The sequence below is a fragment of the Gossypium raimondii genome, chromosome 5 (assembly GCF_025698545.1).
Source record: "Gossypium raimondii isolate GPD5lz chromosome 5, ASM2569854v1, whole genome shotgun sequence".
Classification (NCBI taxonomy): Eukaryota; Viridiplantae; Streptophyta; class Magnoliopsida; order Malvales; family Malvaceae; genus Gossypium; species Gossypium raimondii.
Genome location: NC_068569.1, coordinates 31,123,275 through 31,145,726, shown reverse-complemented (window position 1 = coordinate 31,145,726; position 22,452 = coordinate 31,123,275). Strand labels below are relative to the sequence as shown.

General features: G+C 32.8%; 2 non-coding genes and 1 pseudogene across 2 annotated transcripts; all 3 read right to left on the bottom strand.

Annotated features, from left to right (window-relative positions):
* Positions 1 to 2,101: 2,101 nt before the first annotated feature.
* On the bottom strand, positions 2,102 to 20,869 carry LOC128041032 (uncharacterized; annotated as a pseudogene).
* TRNAD-GUC (transfer RNA aspartic acid (anticodon GUC)) lies at positions 9,320 to 9,391 on the bottom strand. Its single transcript has one exon. It is a non-coding gene; the product is annotated as a tRNA-Asp (tRNA).
* TRNAD-GUC (transfer RNA aspartic acid (anticodon GUC)) lies at positions 17,923 to 17,994 on the bottom strand. The gene has a single exon. It is a non-coding gene; the product is annotated as a tRNA-Asp (tRNA).
* Positions 20,870 to 22,452: the final 1,583 nt, after the last annotated feature.

Here is a 22,452-nt window from a genome sequence, read left to right as displayed (position 1 = left end):
CGTAAGTCTAAATCCTTGGAGCTAGTGGTTGGAGGCTGGAATCTCCCATAAGAATTTCCTTTCTCTCAACTCTATTTTTAATTTCTCAAATTTTTGATTCAATATTCTTAATTATGTTTTTTTTTGTTTCCAGATCCAAACCTTTAATTATGTTTTTTTTATTTTCGAGAGCATAAGTTTCTTGGGCAAGATTCGCACAGGATTTCCGAGAACAAGATATTGTGCAAATCCAGTCCCTGAGGGTTTGACCCTACTTCCCTTTTACTATTCTTTTTCATTATTTACTAGGGATAGGATATTTTTGGTGCTTTCAACGACCGCATCAAAATTTGGCGCCATTGACGGGGACTGGCAACGTTCTAATCTTGTTTTTTGTTTCTTATGACCAGATCTGCTCCAGGTAATCTTGCGTTCGATTCAAAAATTGAGAAGACTGCTAGAACCAATCGCATCCCATAGTATTTCAAAATTCTTAAATACCAAATATTGCATTTATCTTTAACAGTCCTTAGTTCGAGGTAGTAAAACGTCATATCCGGTGAGGTAGGATCCAACATTTTGAAATCCCGAAAGGCTTTATTTCAAAACTGTATGGTTTTATTATAAAATAAATACTTGGCTATCTAAATTCATCGAAAAGAATTGAAGCCAGTAAGTTAGGGCACAATTCTCTCGAGAATCGTGAACACCGAGCATTTTGAAAATTTACGAAATAGAATGATTTAATGCCAGAATGAAACATAATCTTTTAAATCATGTAATGTGATTGAATGATAGTGTATATCCCGAGATGATAATTTGTGAAATAAAATGCTCGCTAATGGACAATAAATAAACAAACGATATAAATAAACAAAATAATCTCGCATCATATTGACAATCTTAAGCTAATGGATTAAAAGCTAATTTTAAAAGAAACACCATGGTAAATAGCATAAATACAATATAACAAGTTTTATGATATAGAAAATGAATAGCAGGAAAGAAAGGAAATTAGAATCAAATAAATTATCTATTAAAATAAACGGAGTAAAAAAATATTATATGAAATGTTAATATGTAAATGAACTTTAAAATATACTAAAATAGGTATATTTTTAAAGAAATAAATTAAATAGATATAAAGATAGATTTAAACAAATATATGTATTAAACATGTCAACTAAAGAAATTAAGGTTAATGGTTATAATAATGCGAAAGTCATTATATAGAATAAATATAACTGTACACATATATAAAAAATGGTACCATATAAAAAACATTTTAATGCAAAATTTCAAAACATGTAAATATATATAAATATGAGAAATATCGCAAATTTTAGCAATGATATATATAATAATTTAAAAAACGATAATACTTGATGAAGATAATGATATATGATAATTTTAAAATATTTAATACATAAAGTAATTAAAAAATAATACACGAAAATAATTTGGAATAGATAATTTTCATAGTGAATTAAAATAACCTATAGAAAATTGATATAATAAGTAAAATAGAAAATAAAATAAAGCAATTTGAAAGTAAATCTTAAAATAAGAAATAAATTAAATTAAATAAAATGGATATATATATTAAAACATACATTATATACAAAAATTTAAAATAAATAAGTAAAGCAATACACATAGTAAATTACAATGTAATGTATATTAAAGCAATTTAAGGTAAAGTTCAAGGACTAGATCAAAATCAAAACAAATCTAGAAGGTAACAAACATAATTAAAATAAAGGGATGGGCCAAGGAGCAGCACGCAGGAAACATGGGGGATCATATCGGAAATATTCTGCCTCTCAAAACGCAGCGCAGCGACAGAGACCAAAATGAAAGAACTCAAAACAAACACGGTGAATTTAAAAGAATAACAGATGAAATTGAAGTAGAGAGTTAAAATCAAGGGATCAAATGCGCAAATAACCCTTACGAACCCAGAACGCGAGGATCTAATCATGTTCCAGTTGGTCATCGGGTCTCGCCCCTAATACGATGTCGTTTTGAAACCATAGAAGTAGGTTAAAACGGTGTCGGCGAACAATTTGTATAAAATTAAAAGAACTAAGACGACCTCAGGTCATTTGAGATGGCCGAAAACCTAGCTGCCAGTTGCTAGGAGACCCAACCCTTTCTGGCCTTTCGATCTCCGCCAGACTCCGATTACAACAGAGTAAGCGAAGATCCAACCACCAGGTAAGTACCTTGTTTCCTTTCTTTTCTTTTTTATGCTATTAATGAAACCAGAAAGAAAGAACCCAGAAAACAACTGAAAGAAAAAAGAAAAATCACCTTCAAAAAACTCAGTCTTTTGCTTTTGATTGATTTTTTTTAATTTTCTGATACAATCTGTGTAAAAAACTTACAAAGGCTCTTCCTTTTGTTTTATAGCCGAAAAAAAAAAGAAAATAAAATCAAAATAAAATATACAATCATCATTTTTCATTTTACTACACTGTTTTTGTGTCATTTGTAGGTACGGCGTAAGGAGGTGCGTGGCGTGGAGGCGTGGTACGTAGCGGTGGTGCACGTGCGAGGGCAGAGGCTGGGTCTTAGTTGCTGCGGCACTAAAGCAATATGTGGCTAGGGTTTCTGGTTCTATCCTGGTGTTGGGCCGTATGGTAGTTGGCCTAGGGCTTGTATTTGGATTTGTAATTGGGTTTGGGTTTGGTTAGCTAGGCTAGGTATTTTATTGGGCTATGTAAATGAACAGTCTAATACTTGGACTTTATTTATATTTTGGTTTTTTATATTATTTAATGGGCCCGGGCTAATTGGGCCTATTACAAACCCTACATTCCATAAAGTATCTGTCTGGCACGTTTACAGAGATGCAGACTAGCTGCTAGATTGAAATGCAACAAAGCACCAGATTCATATATATGCATTGTGGCTTAGCCACTGATTCAGAGCAGATTACTTCCTCCTTCACAATATCCCAACCTATGCAAATGCAGATTTCAAATATCAACGACATCTGTTTAGTCATTCCAATTCAATTCACAAATAGATAATACATATCAGTATTATTAAGAGCCATCATTACACATGCATTTATATAATTCATATCTCAGTGTCAGAGCATCAGATAGTCCTTATATAATTAAATTCAAATCATAAATACATTGTGGAGGTCAGTGCTTGTGTTAGACAACACTCATGGCCTCAAAACTAAGGTCCAGATCCTATTTATATGCCACACGGCCTGGCACATGCCCATGTGCTTGCCCGTGTGGCTCACACAGCCTGACACATGCCTATGTTTTCTATCCGCGTGGTTCTAAATCATAAATAGTGAGTCACACGGCTTGGGAACATGCCCGTGTGGACCAATTTTTAAATTGGAGTAAAACTCTAGCACTACAGGTACAATGGCAACTTGCTTGGGAATCAATAAAAAATTATCCGAACGATGAAAGTGTACATTGTCCTATATCTCATCATTAAACGAGGAGGTTGGATCAAAATCATGTTCAGGGATGAACGTACGTCCCTGAATTGTTTGATAAAAAATCGCGGTCTCCTGCTATGCAAATTTAACACCATCGTATTTTGATGACAAAATCAAAGCGGTGTGGGAACGAGATCATTTACGCGTTCTCGGGGGCATTCTTTTAATTTTCGCACTTAAAGTCAATAAAAATAAACTCAATATCCAATGGAAAACAGTCAATATGTTTTGGGAAGGTTGCACAGTCAATTCGTTAGCTTACTGCGTCAGAGGTTGGCGAGCCCAAGAGACAAAATGGCGTGGGATTCGCAGTTGAGAATCATTGATCTAGAATAAGACGATCCCACAGAAGCGATTGTTGGCTAGAGTCAGGTTCCACCAAATCGTAAGTCTAAATCCTTGGAGCTAGTGGTTGGAGGCTGGAATCTCCCATAAGAATTTCCTTTCTCTCAACTCTATTTTTAATTTCTCAAATTTTTGATTCAATATTCTTAATTATGTTTTTTTTTTGTTTCCAGATCCAAACCTTTAATTATGTTTTTTTTTTATTTTCAGGAACGCAGGTTTCTTGGGCAAGATTCTGCCTGGAATTTCACAGAACAAGATATTGTGCAAATCCAGTCCCTGAGGGTTTGACCCTACTTCCCTTTTACTATTCTTTTTCATTATTTACTAGGGATAGGATATTTTTGGTGCTTTCAACGACCGCATCAAAATTTGGCGCCATTGACGGGGACTGGCAACGTACTAATCTTGTTTTTTGTTTCTTATGACCAGATCTGCTTCAGGTACTCTTGCGTTCGATTCAGAAATTGAGAAGACTGCTAGATCCAATCGCATCCCATACTATTTCAAAATTCTTAAATACCAAATATTGTATTTATTTTTAAAAGTCCTTAGTTCGAGGTAGTAAAACGTCATATCCAGTGAGTTAGGATCCAACATTTTGAAATCCCGAAAGGCTTTATTTCAAAACTGTATGGTTTTATTATAAAAGCATGTAATATTCAATTTTAAAACTCACCATCCTGAAATCAAGTCTAATCAAACTGACAAATTGAAATCAAAAATTCGGCCAAATAAAATTGATTAAATAATAAGAATTTCCACATTATTAGGAATAATAATTAAATAAGTAAGTTTAACAATAACTAAATTCTATAGGCAAAAGAACTTTACCAAACTCTTAATTAAAATTTGTTAACAAGATCACAAGATAATCCTGGCGCTCGGGCCTCCAATTAAATCGAGCATCACAATTTTTGGCAAGGGCTTAAATCTTCCATGCATCCAAGTAGAATATTCAAAACACCTCCAATTTCCATTGATGATTGTAAATCAAAACCCCGTTGTTATCCCCGTGAAAGGAACCCGGTTCCTTGGAGGTTGTTATGGGCCAAGTTAACACATTAAGTTGGTTGAAAGTAAATTTGCTTGTTGTTAACATTGAAATTTTTTGTGACCACTGCACTTGAAAATAACATTTTCTGGTTATTGCCCTGGGAGTTTCTTTATCTTGCACTAGGGACGTCTGTGCTTCAACTAAGAAAGAAAATGCAAAGGGAGGAAGAACAGTCGACAAATTATTGCTTCTTCATTTTATCTTCTTTAATCTCTTTGTGTTTAGCAAATTTTTAAGTGAAAAAAAATTAGAACTTAGCAATTCAATTTAAAATATTGTTTTATATGAAAATTTATGATGGATGAAGCTGATAAAATTTATTTCATTTAAAATTTGTATATAATTAATTTTGAATTTGAGTCCTTAGTTATGTTCACTATTTTTATTTTTTAAATTTCTTATGGTATATTGTTGAAATAAGTCAAAGGGCTTTAATATACTTGTCAACAATCATTTACTGGCTATGCTAAAATGGATTTTAAGGTTACATTTAGATATTTAGCATAAGTTTTCATAAACCTTCTTGCAAATACTTAATCTATAACTAACATTTTAATTATTCAAAATCTATTTAAATTATTCCAATTGTTAAATAAATTGAAGCAATATAGTAAAGGAGATGGTGCACAATCTTGATGCAAAAAAAAGAAGAAGATGGTAAAAGGGGAGGTGTAGACAACGTGAACAATGTAGGAAAAAGGGAAAAGAAAAAAAGTAAAGATAAAGAGAGGGAGAGGAGGTTAGGGACGGCTAACATAGAAGAAAAAAGGATTCAGAGGCTGATTATTTTGATAAAAAATTGTATTTATGCTTAGGTTTACTAGGCTTGGATGGCAACCCACAAAAAAAAAGAAGAGAATTTGCAAAAATCAATTTATTTTGTAATAGTTGAGACTTAAACTTGAGACCTCAAACTAACTTTCATGCTTTTACATTCAATAACTAACCATTGAGTTAATTCTTTATTTTTGATATATATCTACATTTTTGTGGAGCTAAATCTGGGATGTTACACGAAGGAAATTTGAAGGGGAGATTGAGAGAAATTAATAGGGGGAAGAGTTTTTAAAGGTTTAGAATAAATGTTTTGGGGAAATAAGAGAAGGTTTAAGAGTTTTGGAGTATTTAGAGGCTTTAGGTTGCGATATCTAGAACCGGGTATCACATGACCCAAGTTGGATATCGTGACCCAAGTTGGAACCGAGTATCACTTTTGAAATTTCAAGGGTATTGTGATATCAGGAGGTGGATATTGTGATACCACTGAAGATTTTTGGTCCCTCTCGAAACTATCCAGAAAGTCGCAATATGCCCCATTTGGTATCTCAATTTCACTGAACTAATCCCTAAAAACATGACAAAATCATCAATTTTCATCTCAATCATAAAAAATCGACCTACCAAGTCTAAAATCAAACTAATACAGTTTAAAATCCAAATCTAAATGTAGGAAATAAATGGAATCCATGCTCAAAAGATCTAATTATTTACAAATCCATGTTCAATCGCCACAGGCGGTCAATAACACCACCGAAATGGGGTTTCATCTGTATACTCTTGCGTCGGCCGCGAACACCTAAAAAATCACACCATTCTATGAAAGTTGCAAATTCGTTAGGATGATAATCTTTTGTCTCAATCATTGGGCACTTATACTCTTGAGCTGGTAAAACAACAACATATAATAGTGTTTTAATTCGTAGGAAGAAGATACGTTAGATCAAAATTTAAAATTTTGTCTGTAATTTGGATATTTGCATATAAAAATATTAAGCACGAAAATTAGATTTGGGTAAAAAATTTAACTCATATAAATTATGGAAGAGTTAAGACTAGCCTAACTGAGCCAAACCCAACTCAATTTTACTTCTATAGTATATTATATAATTTTTATCATATAAAATTAAATTTATAATACTATACAATACTAAAATATAAACATTAAAATATGTTGTCTTTAAAATTTAAAAAAAAATCATAACGTGCCAAGTTTCTTAATATTTGAATTTTTATTGTGTAAAGTAAATTGATATGGCTCAATGGTTAAGTGTTCTAGATGTGTGTTTGAGATCTTGTATATGTTTCCTTCTACTTAAATTTTTGTTATTTTTATCCGTATATCTAAATAGTCACACGTAGTTTATCTATATTCTTTGTTTAATTGTTAACAAGAATGAGGTTGTTGGTTCAGTGGTAAAGTCTTAGGTTACCCTTAGTTTCCAAGTTTGAATCTTGTTTTGTACAAAAGTGGAATTATTTGTGCTCCTCGCGCATGAGTACCATGACATCGTGCACCTTGCCTACTTATTATCTTATCTACAATTTCAAAGTTGTATGAATGAGATTAGGTTTAATGAAAAATCCTAAAGCTAGAGTTTTATCAGAGTTTAAAGAATGTTTAATTTGCTACCGTCTCTAGAGGTAAATAGTTGTTCTAAAGTAACTAATGTAAAAGTATCTAAAGCATATCTAAAGTTCGAAGATTCTTACTTGAATCGGCGCCAAAGTCTTGGTTTCACTTTACGAAAATTAAAATATCAATTTTTGTAAAAATTCCAAATAAATCAAAAAAGTTCTTGAAAATTTTGAACCCAAAATTTCACAGCCCGAGTTTTAAACATTTATTTTTTGATTACATGTCGGGCTCTGGTTGTCAGACAATTATTTTAAATGGCAATTCACGGAAGGAACGATAGTGTTAACATAATGAAAGTTGAAATGACACTTCTGAAGTGCCAAAAAAAGAAAAGTGTTAACATAAAGTTGTTTTGACTTCAATGAAATTAAAATTAGGTTGAGAAAATAATATATTTAATTTAATTTAATTTAATTAATTAAAAAGAATAAATAATATATTGGACATAGGATAGTATATTTATTAGGTTTGAATAAATTATATAAGTTGGTTAAAAGATCGATAGCACATATAATTGGCCCGATACGAGGAGACCCAACAAGCCTAAGTAAATTGCAAAGGGTGGCAAACTCTAGTCTCACATTAGGATTTCCACGAATAGTGTTATCACCACCTCTATTGTACACTCCAAGTAGGATTTGAATTTTCCTGTTTAACTGTAATTTAGTGAGTTGAAACTTGACCATTTGATTACGAACAATAATTATGGACTATGTTGATCCATATGATGATCCTATAAGGATCCTCAAAATTCATGAAAAAAACAAAAAATAATATTGAATATACAAGAGTAAAACACTAGGGCTGTACTCAAACAATGAGAAGCGCAAGCTCTACTTGACATTTGTTGTTCAAAACTCCACTCTTGCTCAATCAAATACTATTTTAGAAGCTTTAACTCTATTTAAGCTCTATTAAAGTAAGCTCGTTCACCTGATTTACATATTTTAGCTTCAATTCAAACTCATTCCATATACAAAATTTTTATACTTCACTAAATTTTTTTGAAATTTGAGTTTCAAGTGTATTAAAGGTAAAGTCGTAATCTAAAATTAAAATACTATTATCAATTAAAAATTTGATTAAGCTCTCGAGCTGTTCAAAGCAGTATTAAGATACTCAAATCTAGCTAAACTTGATAACTCAAGCTACTCAATCTTGAGCTTGGTTTAACAATATATACATGGTACTATATAGATTTAATAGAAACAATATTGAAAAAATCATGACTAAAGAAATAGTGAATGTACACGAGAGGTAGTTCGGATGAAATATGTTCCTCTATTATTAGATGGATTAATTTAGTCATATAGGACAAAACTAACTCATTGAATAATAGATGGGCTAAGTTGATCCAGACACTATAATACTGAGGGACCTCTTAGGTACCTTAACCCTAAAGAAACCTAGTTCATTTGATAATTCAAGCTGCACAAACTTGAGCTTGGTTCGATAATCCCTTAATCGAAGTTGAATTTTCTTTTCGAATTTAACTCAAACAACTTTCGAGCACACGTGCATCATTTACACCTCTATAAAACAAACCAAATCAAGCACTCATCTAAATTCAAGTACTAAGAATTTCTCCAAAAAAGAAGTAAGAATAGAGCTAACGATGAAGATTAATTTATAACATAATTTAAGACTCAAAATACATATATATATATATATATATATATATATATATATGACTTTTACATTAATAGTAACAAAAACTTTAACTGAGATTCTTATTAAAGGATCTAGGAGACTTGGTTTTTAATCTAGGGGTGGAAGCATAGGCTGTTGATGCAAAGTGTTGTTGAAGCATAGGGTTGCTTGCTTAATAGACGCCAGTGATTGAAGTTGATCACATAAACAAACTTAATTGAAAGAGTTCAAACATGAAATAAAATTTTAAAAGTAAAACTCTGAATTAAGCGTGAGTGCCGCACCTTTAACAATCTTGCTTTTCACTGTCCCAAAAGGCTCCAAATAAGCATTTAGGGAAGTAGATTATCTGATTGCATCACTAACAAAAGCTAGAAAGATTAAAAAGAAAAGAAATAATCGCCGTTGCCGGGGATCGAACCCGGGTCACCCGCGTGACAGGCGGGAATACTTACCACTATACTACAACGACTTTCTTGCTGTACTGTTCAATTTATCTTAATTGTTGTAATATTCCAAATTTGGCCGCAAAGGGACAAAAGAAGCCAAGGGAGGACAATATTTAGAGTAGTTTTAGTTGTTCAACGAAGAGCTTTGACTGGTAACAAACTAGATACGTAGATTGATTCGTGAGAGTTCAACCTCCACATTTGTAAATTCTCTCCTTAGTTGATTCTTCCCAGTCTTTATCAAATAGGAGGAAAAATTTTTTTTTTCTTTGTTCACGGTCATAGCAGCTTTCAATTTTTTGATTCGGTTGCTTTCTTGAATTATCATCGAGACTGCTTGTCGGCACATATGGTGTTTTTTGAAAGCATGCTGATCCATCAACATCTGGGACTATAATCCCTTCACCCAAAATTCCCTGTGCTGGTGAAACAAAAACTCCACTAATCGTTTTTCTTTAAGATCTTACATACAACGTACATGTGTGCACAGAAATACTAAGATATAATCTTCCAAAGACTTTTCAAATATATGAAAACCTTGAAAAAGAAAAGCATATCTATGTCCAGCCCTGGTGACTAAATCCGAGTAAGGTAAATTTTTTGATAAATTAAGGCAACCATGAACTAGCAGTGTTAGTTCTTACCAGAAACATGTTACCTAGTTTACGTAGGATGAGAAGATTGATGAATATTACCCGCAAGTCATGACCTATGAAAACATGGAAGAGAAACAGTTAAAAAGACAATGAACTTTATACCCATATGCCATTTGATTTATGTATATATGCTCCCTCATTGTTGAGATTCATCATGCTCGAGCTCTACTCAAAATTCATTGCTTGAAATATGGCTCCAATTTGGTCAAATACTATTCTAGAAGCTCCAACTCGGCTAGTGGTAAAATCAAACTATCTAAGCTTGGTTAGATAAAGCATTTACATATTCGAGCTTAGTTTGAACCCGTTTCGTATACAACATAGTAATCTAATATTAAAAATATTGAAAACGTATTACTAATAAAAAGCTCGATCAAGCTCGCGAGCTGCTAAAACCAAGTAGTAAGGTACTCAAACATGGCTCACTAGATAACTCAAGCTGCTCACGCTTGAATCGATTTCGAATTTCTTTCGGATAACTTAGGAGCACAAGTGCCTTTTTTATACCGCTATCAAACGCATACCAAATCCAACACTCATTTGATCAAGAATCAACTAAAAATTTCTCCAAGTAAGAAGTAAGGATAGAGCAGATAATGAAGATTTAAAACATAGTTTACGGCTCAAAATACATAATATATACATAAATTCTACATTAATAGTAACATGAATGTTAACTAAGACGCACAAGAAATCTTTACTCTAGTACATACATTATAAAATAAATATGGATCAAGTGATTAATCGATGTCGGACCGGTAAATATCCATCCCGCTTGATCGCTCTCGGGCACTCCAAGAGCCTTCCAAACTGCTTTCGAGGCATCAACAATGTTGTTAGGGCAAGGGGCTGATAATCATGGTCGAATCGCATCCCATAGTAGAATCGCATTCATCCACAACTTTAGCCCTCACAGATCTTCCATTGCCATGGATGTTGATATAATTCAAACACCTCTTTCCGTTGTTATACCACCCTGTAGAAAGTGCCACCACAGGGTCATCATCGGAGTGGTACTGGTTGTCACATTCAGATGGTGCACCACCGTCTCCATCTGGCTCAAAGCTGTTAAGCGTCAGTGTTGCTTTCGTTTGGCTTGATACAGGGGGTGAACATTTGTATGTCGTGTACCACTTGCCATCCTTGCAACAATCAGAATCATTTTCCTGGTTGCATTGCCCTGGTGGAGGGGTTTTCCCTTTGATCTTGCCACTAGGGCTGCACGTCTGTGCTTCAACACTAAGAAAAAGAAGAAGAATGCAAAGGAGAGGAAAGACAGTCGAACAAATTACTTGCTTCTTCATTTTTATCTTCTTTAAGTCACTTCTGTTTTGATGTTTTAGTGCAGAAAACTTCAAGTGGGAAAAGCAATATATAGAGATCTTTGCAATGAGTAATTTAAAATACTGGTCATTCACTATGAAAATTTATGATGGACCGAAGCTGATAAAATTGTATTTTATCATTTACCCAAATTTTGTAATATATTTATCATTCAGAAGCATCTATGTGGGAGGTTCCTGCAGGTTTGGTTCACTTTTAGTTTATTTTTCTTAAATTTCTTGTGGCAGCTATTTGTTGATGAAGATCAAAGGGGCTTTAGATTATACTTGTCAACAAATCATTTTACTGGCTGATGCCTAAATTGGATGGGTTTGAAGATGGTTACACTTAGCTTTTCATTTTCCATAAGAGTTTTGCAATGAAAATTATTTTCTATACATACATTACACGTATACTTCTTTACAATATCTTTAAATATATATACATATAAAAATCATATTCCTGATATCCGGTCCCAATAGTAGTGTTAGAATTTCTGTCTCAAATTCCGTTCACAGGAAAGAACCAAGGTGAAAGAGCCAAAGGAGGAGCGATAAGTATATAAACGTTGACAAAGTAACTTTCGTAGTTAAAGCAGCAGCATATAATATTGTTTTAATTGGCAGACCAAAATTTGAAATTTGGTCCGGAATGTGCATATAAAAATATTAAGCACCAAAATTAGATTTGGGCAAAAAATTTAACTCAATAATTTCTGGACCAGAAACCCAATTCAATTTTTAGTTTTATAATATATTATATAATTTATTTCATATAAAAATTTAATTTATAATAGTTTACGATACTATAGTATAAACATTAAAATATGTTGTCTTTAAAATTAAAATAAAATCATTTTAAAAAGTTAAATAAAATTTTTTTTTGTAAAACAATTTGCATACTAAAACATACTCAATTTAGTTTTTGATTACGTGCGGGCTCGGTTGACTCAGACAATTATTTCAAGCGACAATTTTTGGGGACAAATTTTTATTTTAAGGCTTTTAGTGGGATAAAATTCTCTAAGAATGGCATCCGTGTCAACATTTGTGAAATTGTTCAAGTCAAGAGACAATAGGTCGTCTCTTTCATTGCATGCACGCCATGGTACTCGCAAATGGCGGCACGGGAAATATTAGTGTTAGCATGCCTGACGTATAGTCGGTCATGCGTACCAATTTTGAAATTGGAGTAAAACTCTAGCACTACAGGTACAATGCCAGCTTGCTTGGGAAGCAAGCAAAAATTGTCCCAACGATAAAAGTGTACATCGTCCTATATCTCATCATTAAACGATGAGGCTAGATCAAAATCATGTTCAAGGATGAAAGCATGTCCCTAAATTGTTTGATAAAAATCTACGGCCTCTTGCTATTAAAATTTAACACCATCGTATTTCAACGACAAAACCGAGGCGGTGTGGGAACGAGATTGTTTACGCATTCTCAGGGGCATTCTTTTAATTTTCGCACTTAAAGCCAATAAAAATAAACTCAATATCCAAAGGAAAGCAGTCAATACGTAAATTAAAAACTTTAAATTGGAAATAAGAAAAACAGTAATAATAAATAAAGGAAAAGAAAACTTAAATCGTATTGATTGTTGTAGTCGAATGGATTGAATCGAGAAGTGTCGTGTTCCCCAATCCAAAATGGTGTGATACTTGCAAAAGAAGAAAACTAACCAAAGGTAAAGTAAAAAGAAAAAGAAAAGGAAATTGATCAATGAATCCAAGTGTAACCTCCTAAACTCAACCTAGAAGTCATGGTCGAATCGGGAAAGCTGCATTGGACACCTTAATGTCAAAGCTACCCTAATGATATTTAAAAACCTTCAAGTACTCCCTTTTATAAAACCATGGTTTCTATTGTTATCTTTGGAAAAACGTCCATTTACTTTGTCCAACCATGTTTAGGTTGAATTGGTGAATTCAGTGAATTTTAAAAAAAACCTAACTATCAGTGTTGCCTTCGAAAAATCATTTTGTTATCTTCTTAGTAGGGGAAATGTACCATTACTAGTCAAATTATTAATTTAGTCATATATCATGCATAGTCAATTTCAAAATATTTATAAAATTCCGTGTCTCTATACCCAATATGCATGTCATGCATGCATAAAAAACCCCAAAATCTCAAACAGTCCCAAACCACAGTTTAAAGAAACTTTACAATCTAAAATCAAATAATAATAATAAAATAAGCCTAAAATATAATTAACTTAAAATAATTTGACGAAGTAAAGTCCGAGGCCGGCCGTACGTCCGCATGCCAATTCCGATCCTAAGTTCCATCATTAGCTGAGAAGTTGAGGTAATGATGTGAGCTTAACAAGCTTAGTGTGAGATTAAACACGCAAGTATTAAGCATTAATACAATCAATTTCATAGAGGAAGCAATAGCACAATCAAACATTACCAATAATAATTTCAAATGCACATGATCGGGAAAAATGAACATGTGAGATCCTACCCATACCATCCGCTACACACCACGAGTTCCCCAGAACCCGTTTGCCAAACTCTAATGTATGTGAGCAAAGCTCAGTGTGGTAAAACCACCAATAATCAATAATGCATTGAAGCGCCAAATAAATAATGCGATATAATCGTAATCCTTCGGTACTCAAAAGCGATTACATCGACTACAAATATATGCGGGCTTATTATGCTGCCGGTACTCCACGGAACTCCTCCGTCAACCACAAAATCCCATCCCAATGCACATGCAATATGTCATACAAATTCATACATAATCATATTTCAATACTTTTTACATTTATTCGACATGTTCAACATGTCCTCAATAATCACGTACTTTCAGTAAAAGGAAGCAGTGTTCCAATTTTCAAATTACCATTCAGATGGTATCTATCAATAGCGTTCAATTCACATACTTTACGAATTTCACTGTGTAGCAATAGCAACCTCACGTATATATATCATAGTAATATTTCATGCATTTAAATCATGCATAAACCTAATATCTCAACATTTCGTACCATTCAATCAAACATTCTCATATCACGTAATATAATTATACATAACAATCTCAATTACACATTCATATAGTCAAGCTAGCAATGTTGCCAACACAACAATCTTTTAAGGCTCGAAAAGCACCCAGTTCGGGCACTCACAAAACTAAAATTTTGGTTATTAACTCAAACCAATAAGAAAGTTAATTTATCAAATATAGCATGACATTTAACATTATCAAACAAATTTTACAAGTTTAGGACCTACACCTTATTTTTCGCTTTCTCGCAACACCATAGTGAATCTTCCAATTTTCCTTAATAAACCTTTATACGATCCTAAACCAAAATTCAGTATAAATTCAATCAATTTACCATTTAACCAACTTTCAAATACCCACTTATGGGTTCAAACCAATTTTCAAATTAATAACTATTTTATAAATTCAAACTAGTTCGATTCCTTACCATGTATCTATGCAAACCGTATGTACGATCGTTCTTCGACTTTACGGTTGATTCGGGTACTGGTCAGCACCTAATTCAATAATATACTGGAAAATAAGTAGCTAATAATGATTAAATTCCTTCACTTTAATCAACCAATAACCTTTACCGTACAACTATGTCGAAACAACAATTAATTTTACGCTTAATTGCACTTACGCTCCTCGATTTGTGAGTTTGAATGCCCAAAAATCAAGAACATTTTCCCTAATTTACATGAGTTTAATAGTTTATTAGGAGGGTTCAATAACTCAAATTATGGCTGGAATTAAATGGGAAAGATTCAAGAAACAAAATAGCCCCTATTCTACACATATCTTGCATACGACCACCTATGGTGGTGAAATTGAAACTGAATTTTAAAATGTTTTGAGACCTCATTAAAATCTGGAAAATACCTTTGAAAATATTTAAAATCTCCCAGATTCCAGATCTAGAAATTTTGGTTTTAATTGACAAGATTAACAAAGAAATTGAGGACAAAAGAGATCGTACCAAGTTAGTTGAGAGAAACCGACAATGACCCCTTCTTGGCAATGTTTGGGATCAATTTTGGAGTTAAATATTTCAAATTTAGGGCTGATTTATTTTGGGGGAAATTGAAGCAATATAGTAAATTATATGGTGCACAATCTTGACGCAAAGAAGAAGAAGAAGAAGAAGATGGTAAAAGGGGAGGTGTAGGCAACGGCAACAATGGAGGAAAAAGGGAGAAGAAAAAATATAAAGATGAAGAGAGGGAGAAGGGGGTAGGGACGGCTAAGGTAGAGGAAAATAGGATTCAAAGGCTGATTATTTTGATAAAAAATTGTATTTATATCTAGGTTTATTAGGCTTGGGTGGCAACACATAAAAAAGAAGAAGATAATTTACAAAAAAATCAATTTATTTTGTAAGAGTTGAGACTTAAACTTGAGACCTCCAACTAAATTTCATGGTTTTACATTAAATAACTAACCATTGAGTTAATTCCTTATTTTTGATATATTTCTACATTTTTGTGGAGCTAAATCTGGGATGTTACACGAAGGAAATTTGAAGGGGAGATTGAGAGAAATTGACAGGGGGAAGAGTTTTTAAGGGTTTAGAATGAATGTTTTCGAAAAATAGGAGAAGGTTTAAGAGTTTTTGATTATTTAGAGGCTTTAAGCCTCCAAAATACACGGGTTGCGATATCTGGAATCGGGTATCACGTGACCCAAGTTGGATATCATGATATCCCCTATTTTGATCCCTCATCTTCGAGTTTGCCTTAGGTGTCGCGATACCACTGTGTAAATAAAAAAAATTACTTTTGAAATTTCAAGGGTATTGCGATATCAGGAGGTGGATATTGTGATACCACTGAAGATTTTTGGTCCCTCTCGAAACTGTCCAGAAAGTCACAATATGCCCCATTGGATATCGCAATTTCACTGAACTAATCCCTAAAAACATGAGAAAATCATTAGTTTTCATCTCTATCATAAAAAATCCGACCTACCAAGTCTAAAATTAAACTAATACAATTTAAAATCCAAATCTAAATGTAGGAAATAAATGGAATCCATGCTCAAAAGATCTAATTATTTACAAATCCATGTTCAATCGCCACAGGCGGTCAATAACACCACCGAAATGGGGTTTCATCGGTGTCCTCGACACTCGAACACGTCTTTTGTTCAACGCGGGACTTGAGCCTCTTGAGAGTCGTATCTTCTTCCTTATCCTTAATCGTTTCCGGATACTCTTGCGTCGCCCGCGAACACCTAAAAAATCACACCATTCCATGAAAGTTGCAAATTCGTTAGCATGATAATCTTTTGTCTCAATCACTGGGCACTTATACTCTTGTGATGGTAAAGCGGCAACATATAATATTGTTTTAATTCGCCGGAAAAAGATATGTTAGACCAAAATTAAAATTTTTTTCCGTAATTTGGAAATTTGCATATAAAAATATTTAGCGCGAAAATTAGATTTGGGTAAAAAATTTAACTCATATAAATTATGGAAGAGGTAAGACTGGCCTAACTGAGCCAAACTCAACTCAATTTTTAGTTCTGTAGTGTATTATATAATATATATCATATAAAAATTAAATTTGTAATACTATACAATACTATAATATAAATATTAAAATATGTTGTCTTTAAAATTTAAAAAAAAAACTGTAACGCCCCAAGTTTCTTAATATATGAATTGTTTATTGTGTAAAGTAAATCGGTTTGGCTCAATGGCTAAGTGTTCTAGATGTGTGTTTGAGATCTTGCTTATGTTTCCTTCTACTTAAATTTTTGTTATTTTTATCCCTATATCCAGCTGGTCATAACTAGTTTATCTGTAATGTTTGTTTAATTGTTAGCAAGAATGAGGGTGTTGGTATAGTGGTAAGGTCTTAGGTTACCCTTAGTTTCCAAGTTTGAATCTTGTTTTGTACAAAAGTGGAATTATTTGTGCTCCTCGCGCATGAGTACCATGACATCGTGCACCTTGCGTACTCATTATCTTATCTACAATTTCAGAATTTTATGAATTAGCTTAAGTTTAATGAAAAATCCCAAATCTAGAGTTTTATTAGAGTTTAGAGAATGTTTGATTTGCTACCGTCTCTAGAGGTAAAGCAGTTTTACTAAAGTAACTAATGTAAAAGTATCTAAAGCGTATCTAAAGTTTGAAGTTTCTTACTTGAATCGGCGCCAAAGTCTTGGTTTCACTTACGAAAATTAAAATATCGTTTTCATAAAAATCGAATAATTCAAAAAAGTTTTTGAACATTTTGAACCCAAAATTTCACAGACTGAGTTTTAAACATTTATTTTTTGATTACGTGTCAGGCTCTGGTTGACTCAGACAATTATTTTAAACGGCAATTCACGGAAGGAACAATAGTGTTAACATAATGAAAGTTCAAATGGTACTTCTGAGAAAAAAAGAAAAGTTTTAAGTACATAAATTGAAAAAGCGTTATAGTTTGGAGACCATTATTTAGGTTAAGGCTTTTTTAGTAATTTCGTTCATCTTTTCTATCAAATTTCTCTCATTTTCTTCCTTAATTGACACCCGTCATTGAAGTTAATTGAAGTTTGACAAAACAAAAGGTCTTCTTAAAACGCCGTTGCCGGGGATCGAACCCGGGTCACCCGCGTGACAGGCGGGAATACTCACCACTATACTACAACGACTTGATGATCAGGTTTTAAAATTCATTTTACTCTTTGGAACATGCCAAATTTGGCCGCAAAAGAAGCAAAGAAGAGACCGTAGATTAATCGGTCGTTTTAGTTTATTTAGAGTTCAACCTCAACATTTGTATATTATCTCCTTTGTTTGTTCTTCATGATCTATACAAAATAGGAAGAAAAGTCATGACAAAACTGTGAAGTGCTAAAAAATTATGGTGGACCGCTAAAATTGATGACTTATGATACAGCTGATAATATGGTATTTTATCATTTACCCAAGTTTTGTAATGTATTTATCATTCAGAAGCATCTTTGTGGGAGGTTCCTGCAGGTTGGATTCACTTATTTATTTTTTATATATTATGGCAGCAATTTGTTGATAAAGATGAAATGGGTTGGTTTGGAGACAAGAGGCCTTATATTAATTATACTTGTCAACAGAACATTTTATTGGCTGACGCCTAAATTGGAGGGATTTGAAGATGGTTACATTGTGCTTTTTCATTTTTCATATAATTTTGGCATACAAAATTATATTCTATACATATTTCAACACGTACTTCTTTGAAATATCTCTAAAAAATTATATTTGGTGTTTGAAATTTTATTAAATAAATATATTAGTTTTTCTATTAAATAAATATTATTTGTTTTCTACTAATTCAATCAAGATTCTCCCGTCTCTCCCTATAGATAGATGACACTGGTAGAGCTATAAACACAACAGTTCATGTAAGTTTTCAATTTTATTAGTCCGCCAAAAAATAGTGAGAATTTATTTTCTAAGTATAAATTCTATTTTCTGAGAATAACAATTCCGTCGGCTTCTATTAAGAGAGAATTACTATCCTACTGAATGTAATAAATCGTTTCTGGTAAAAAAATCTCAGTCTCGCACTGCAACTGTTTGATTACACTCTCATTGAATTCATTCTTCAAATCATTAATGAATGATTCCCTTCCATAATCTTAATGTAAAAAATCAGAGAAAAATATGATGTTATAACAAATGATGTGAAATACGATTAAAAATTTAAAATAGGAAAAACAGGTTAAAAACCTTAAACTTCCAATTATTTGATTTATAATTCTTTGTGTTGTTTCAGCATTAATGCTATTTATAGGCTTGCATACATGCATAAAATGGAAGGAATAAAAGTGGACTTTGGATATTGATTATATTTGTATTTTTCTATTACCTTTTAGGTTGACATTAAAATGTATATATGTTTTATGGAATGTATTTATTAGATGTTTATTTACTAAATTTGGAAAAGTTGTGGAAAAAATAGGAGGGGAAATATTTGATACACTGCGACTAGAGTTTTTAGACTCCGCCCGTAAAGTTAGGGGTTGACAAATGTCCTACAAGAATATAATAAAATATTTTAAAAAACATTTAAAAAAAAAATACATAACAATTTTTTAAGGTTGCTTGTGGAATAAAAAAAAATATTTCGCCAATGTACCAAATACTAACCCATAATATACACCTAAATTTTTTTTTGATAAATTAAGGCAACCATGAACTAGCAGTGTTAGTTCTTACCAGAAACATGTTACCTAGTTCTCGTAGGATGAGAAGATTGATGAATATTACCCGCAAGTCATGACCTATGAAAACATGGAAGAGTAACAGTTAAAAAGACAATGAACTTTATACCCATATGCCATTTGATTTATGGATATAAGCTCCCTGGTTGTTGAGATTATTCATGCTGGAGCTCTACTCAAAATTCATAGCTTGAAATAGCCCAATTTGGTCGAATATTATTCTAGACGCTCCAACTCGGCTCGTGGTAAAATCAAACTATATATTTAAGCTTGGTTAGAAAAAGTATTTACATATTCGAGCTTAAATTTGAACCCGTTTCGTATACAACATAGTAATCTAATATTAAAAATATTGAAAATTTATTATTAATAATAATAAAACTCGATCAAGCTTGCAAGCTGCTCAAATCAAGTAATAAGGTACTCAAACATGGCTCACTTGATAACTCAAGCTGCGCACGCTTGAAACGATTTCGAATTTCTTTCGAATAACATGCGAGCACAAGTGCCTTGTTTATACCCCTATCGAACGCGTACCAAATCCAACACTCATCTGATTTCGAGAATCAACTAAGAATTTCTCCAATTAAGAAGTAAGGATAGAGCAGATAATGAAGATTTAAAACATAGTTTACGGCTCAAAATACATAATATATACATAAATTTTACATTAATAGTAACATAAATGTTAACTAAGACGCACAAGAAATCTTTACTCTAGTACATACATTATAAATATAAATATGGATCAAGTGATTAATCAAGATGTATCAGAGAGATATCCATCCCGCCCGATCGCTCTCGGGCACTCCAAGAGCCTTCAAACTGCTTTCGAGGCATCAACAATGTTGTTAGGGCAAGGGGGCTGATAATCATGGTCCGAATCGCATCCCATAGTAGAATCGCATTCATCCACAACTTTAGCCCTCACAGATTTTCCATTGCCATGGATGTTGATATAATTCAAACACCTCTTTCCGTTGTTATACCACCCTGTAGAAAGTGCCACCACAGGGTCATCATCGGAGTGGTACTGGTTGTCACATTCAGATGGTGCACCACCGTCTCCATCTGGCTCAAAGCTGTTAAGCGTCAGTGTTGCTTTCGTTTGGCTTGATACAGGGGGTGAACATTTGTATGTCGTGTACCACTTGCCATCCTTGCAACAATCAGAATCATTTTCCTGGTTGCATTGCCCTGGTGGAGGGGTTTTCCCTTTGATCTTGCCACTAGGGCTGCACGTCTGTGCTTCAACACTAAGAAAAAGAAGAAGAATGCAAAGGAGAGGGAAGACAGTCGAACAAATTACTTGCTTCTTCATTTTTATCTTCTTTAAGTCACTTCTGTTTTGATGTTTTAGTGCAGAAATCTTCAAGTGAGAAAAGCAATATATAGAGATCTTAGCAATGAGTAATTTAAAATATTGGTCTTTCATATGAAAATTTATGATGGACTGAAGCTGATAAAATTGTATTTTATCATTTACCCAAATTTTGTAATATATTTATCATTCAGAAGCATCTATGTGGGAGGTTCCTGCAGGTTTGGTTCACTTTTAGTTTATTTTTCTTAAATTTCTTATGGTAGCTATTTGTTGATGAAGATCAAAGGGGCTTTAGATTATACTTGTCAACAAATCATTTTACTGGCTGATGCCTAAATTGGATGGATTTGAAGATGGTTACACTTAGCTTTTCATTTTCCATAAAAGTTTTGCAATAAAAATTGTTTTCTATACATACATTACACGTATACTTCTTTACAATATCTTTAAATATATATACATATAAAAATCATATTCCTAATATCCGGTCCCAATAGTAGTGATAGAATTTCTGTCTCAAATTCCGTTCACAGGAAAGAACTAAGGTGAAAGAGCCAAAGGAGGAGCGATAAGTATATAAACCTTGACAAAGTAACTTTCGTAGTTAAAGCAGCAGCATATAATATTGTTTTAATTGGCAGACCAAAATTTAAATTTTGGTCCGGAATGTGCATATAAAAATATTAAGCACCAAAATTAGATTTGGGTAAAAAATTTAACTCAATAATTTTTGGACCAGAAACCCAATTCAACTTTTAGTTGTATAATATATTATATAATTTATTTCATATAAAAATTTAATTTATAATAGTATACAATACTGTAGTATAAACATTAAAATATGTTGTCTTTAAAATTAAAATAAAATCATTTTAAAACCTTAAATAAAAATAAAATATTTTTTTTTTGTAAAACAATTTGCATACTAAAACATACTCGAATTTAGTTTTTGATTACGTGTCAGGCTCTGGTTGACTCAGACAATTATTTCAAACGACAATCCACGGAAGGACCAATAATGTTAACATAATGAAAGTTCAAGTAGAACTTCTGACAAAAAAGGAAAAGTTTGAAGTACATATATTGAAAAACCGCTACAGTTTGGGGACCATTTTTTATTTTAAGGCTTTTTAGTAAGATGAAATTCTCTAAGAATGGCATCCGTGTCAACATTTGTGAAATTATTCAAGTCTAGAGACAATCGGTCGTCTCTTTCATAGCACGGTACGCCATAGTACTTGCAAATGGCAGCACGAGAAATATCAATGTTAGCATGCCTGACGTATACTCGGTCATACATTCCAATTTTTAAATTGGATTAAAACTCCAGCACTACATGTAATACCCTAAACCCGACCTAAACGTCCAGACCAAGTCCAGTGAGTTACATTGTCGGTATTAGGAAAACCACATTTATAAACACAACCAAAATGAAATCATTCAACATTTTATAACTAACACAACAATTAACTAACTATTTAATCTTCCCAAACATCATACTATCAGAGAATGCTGAGATTACTAATGGTAAGATTTAAAGTAAAGATAATCGGATTGACCGAGCTCTCGCAAGCCCGACC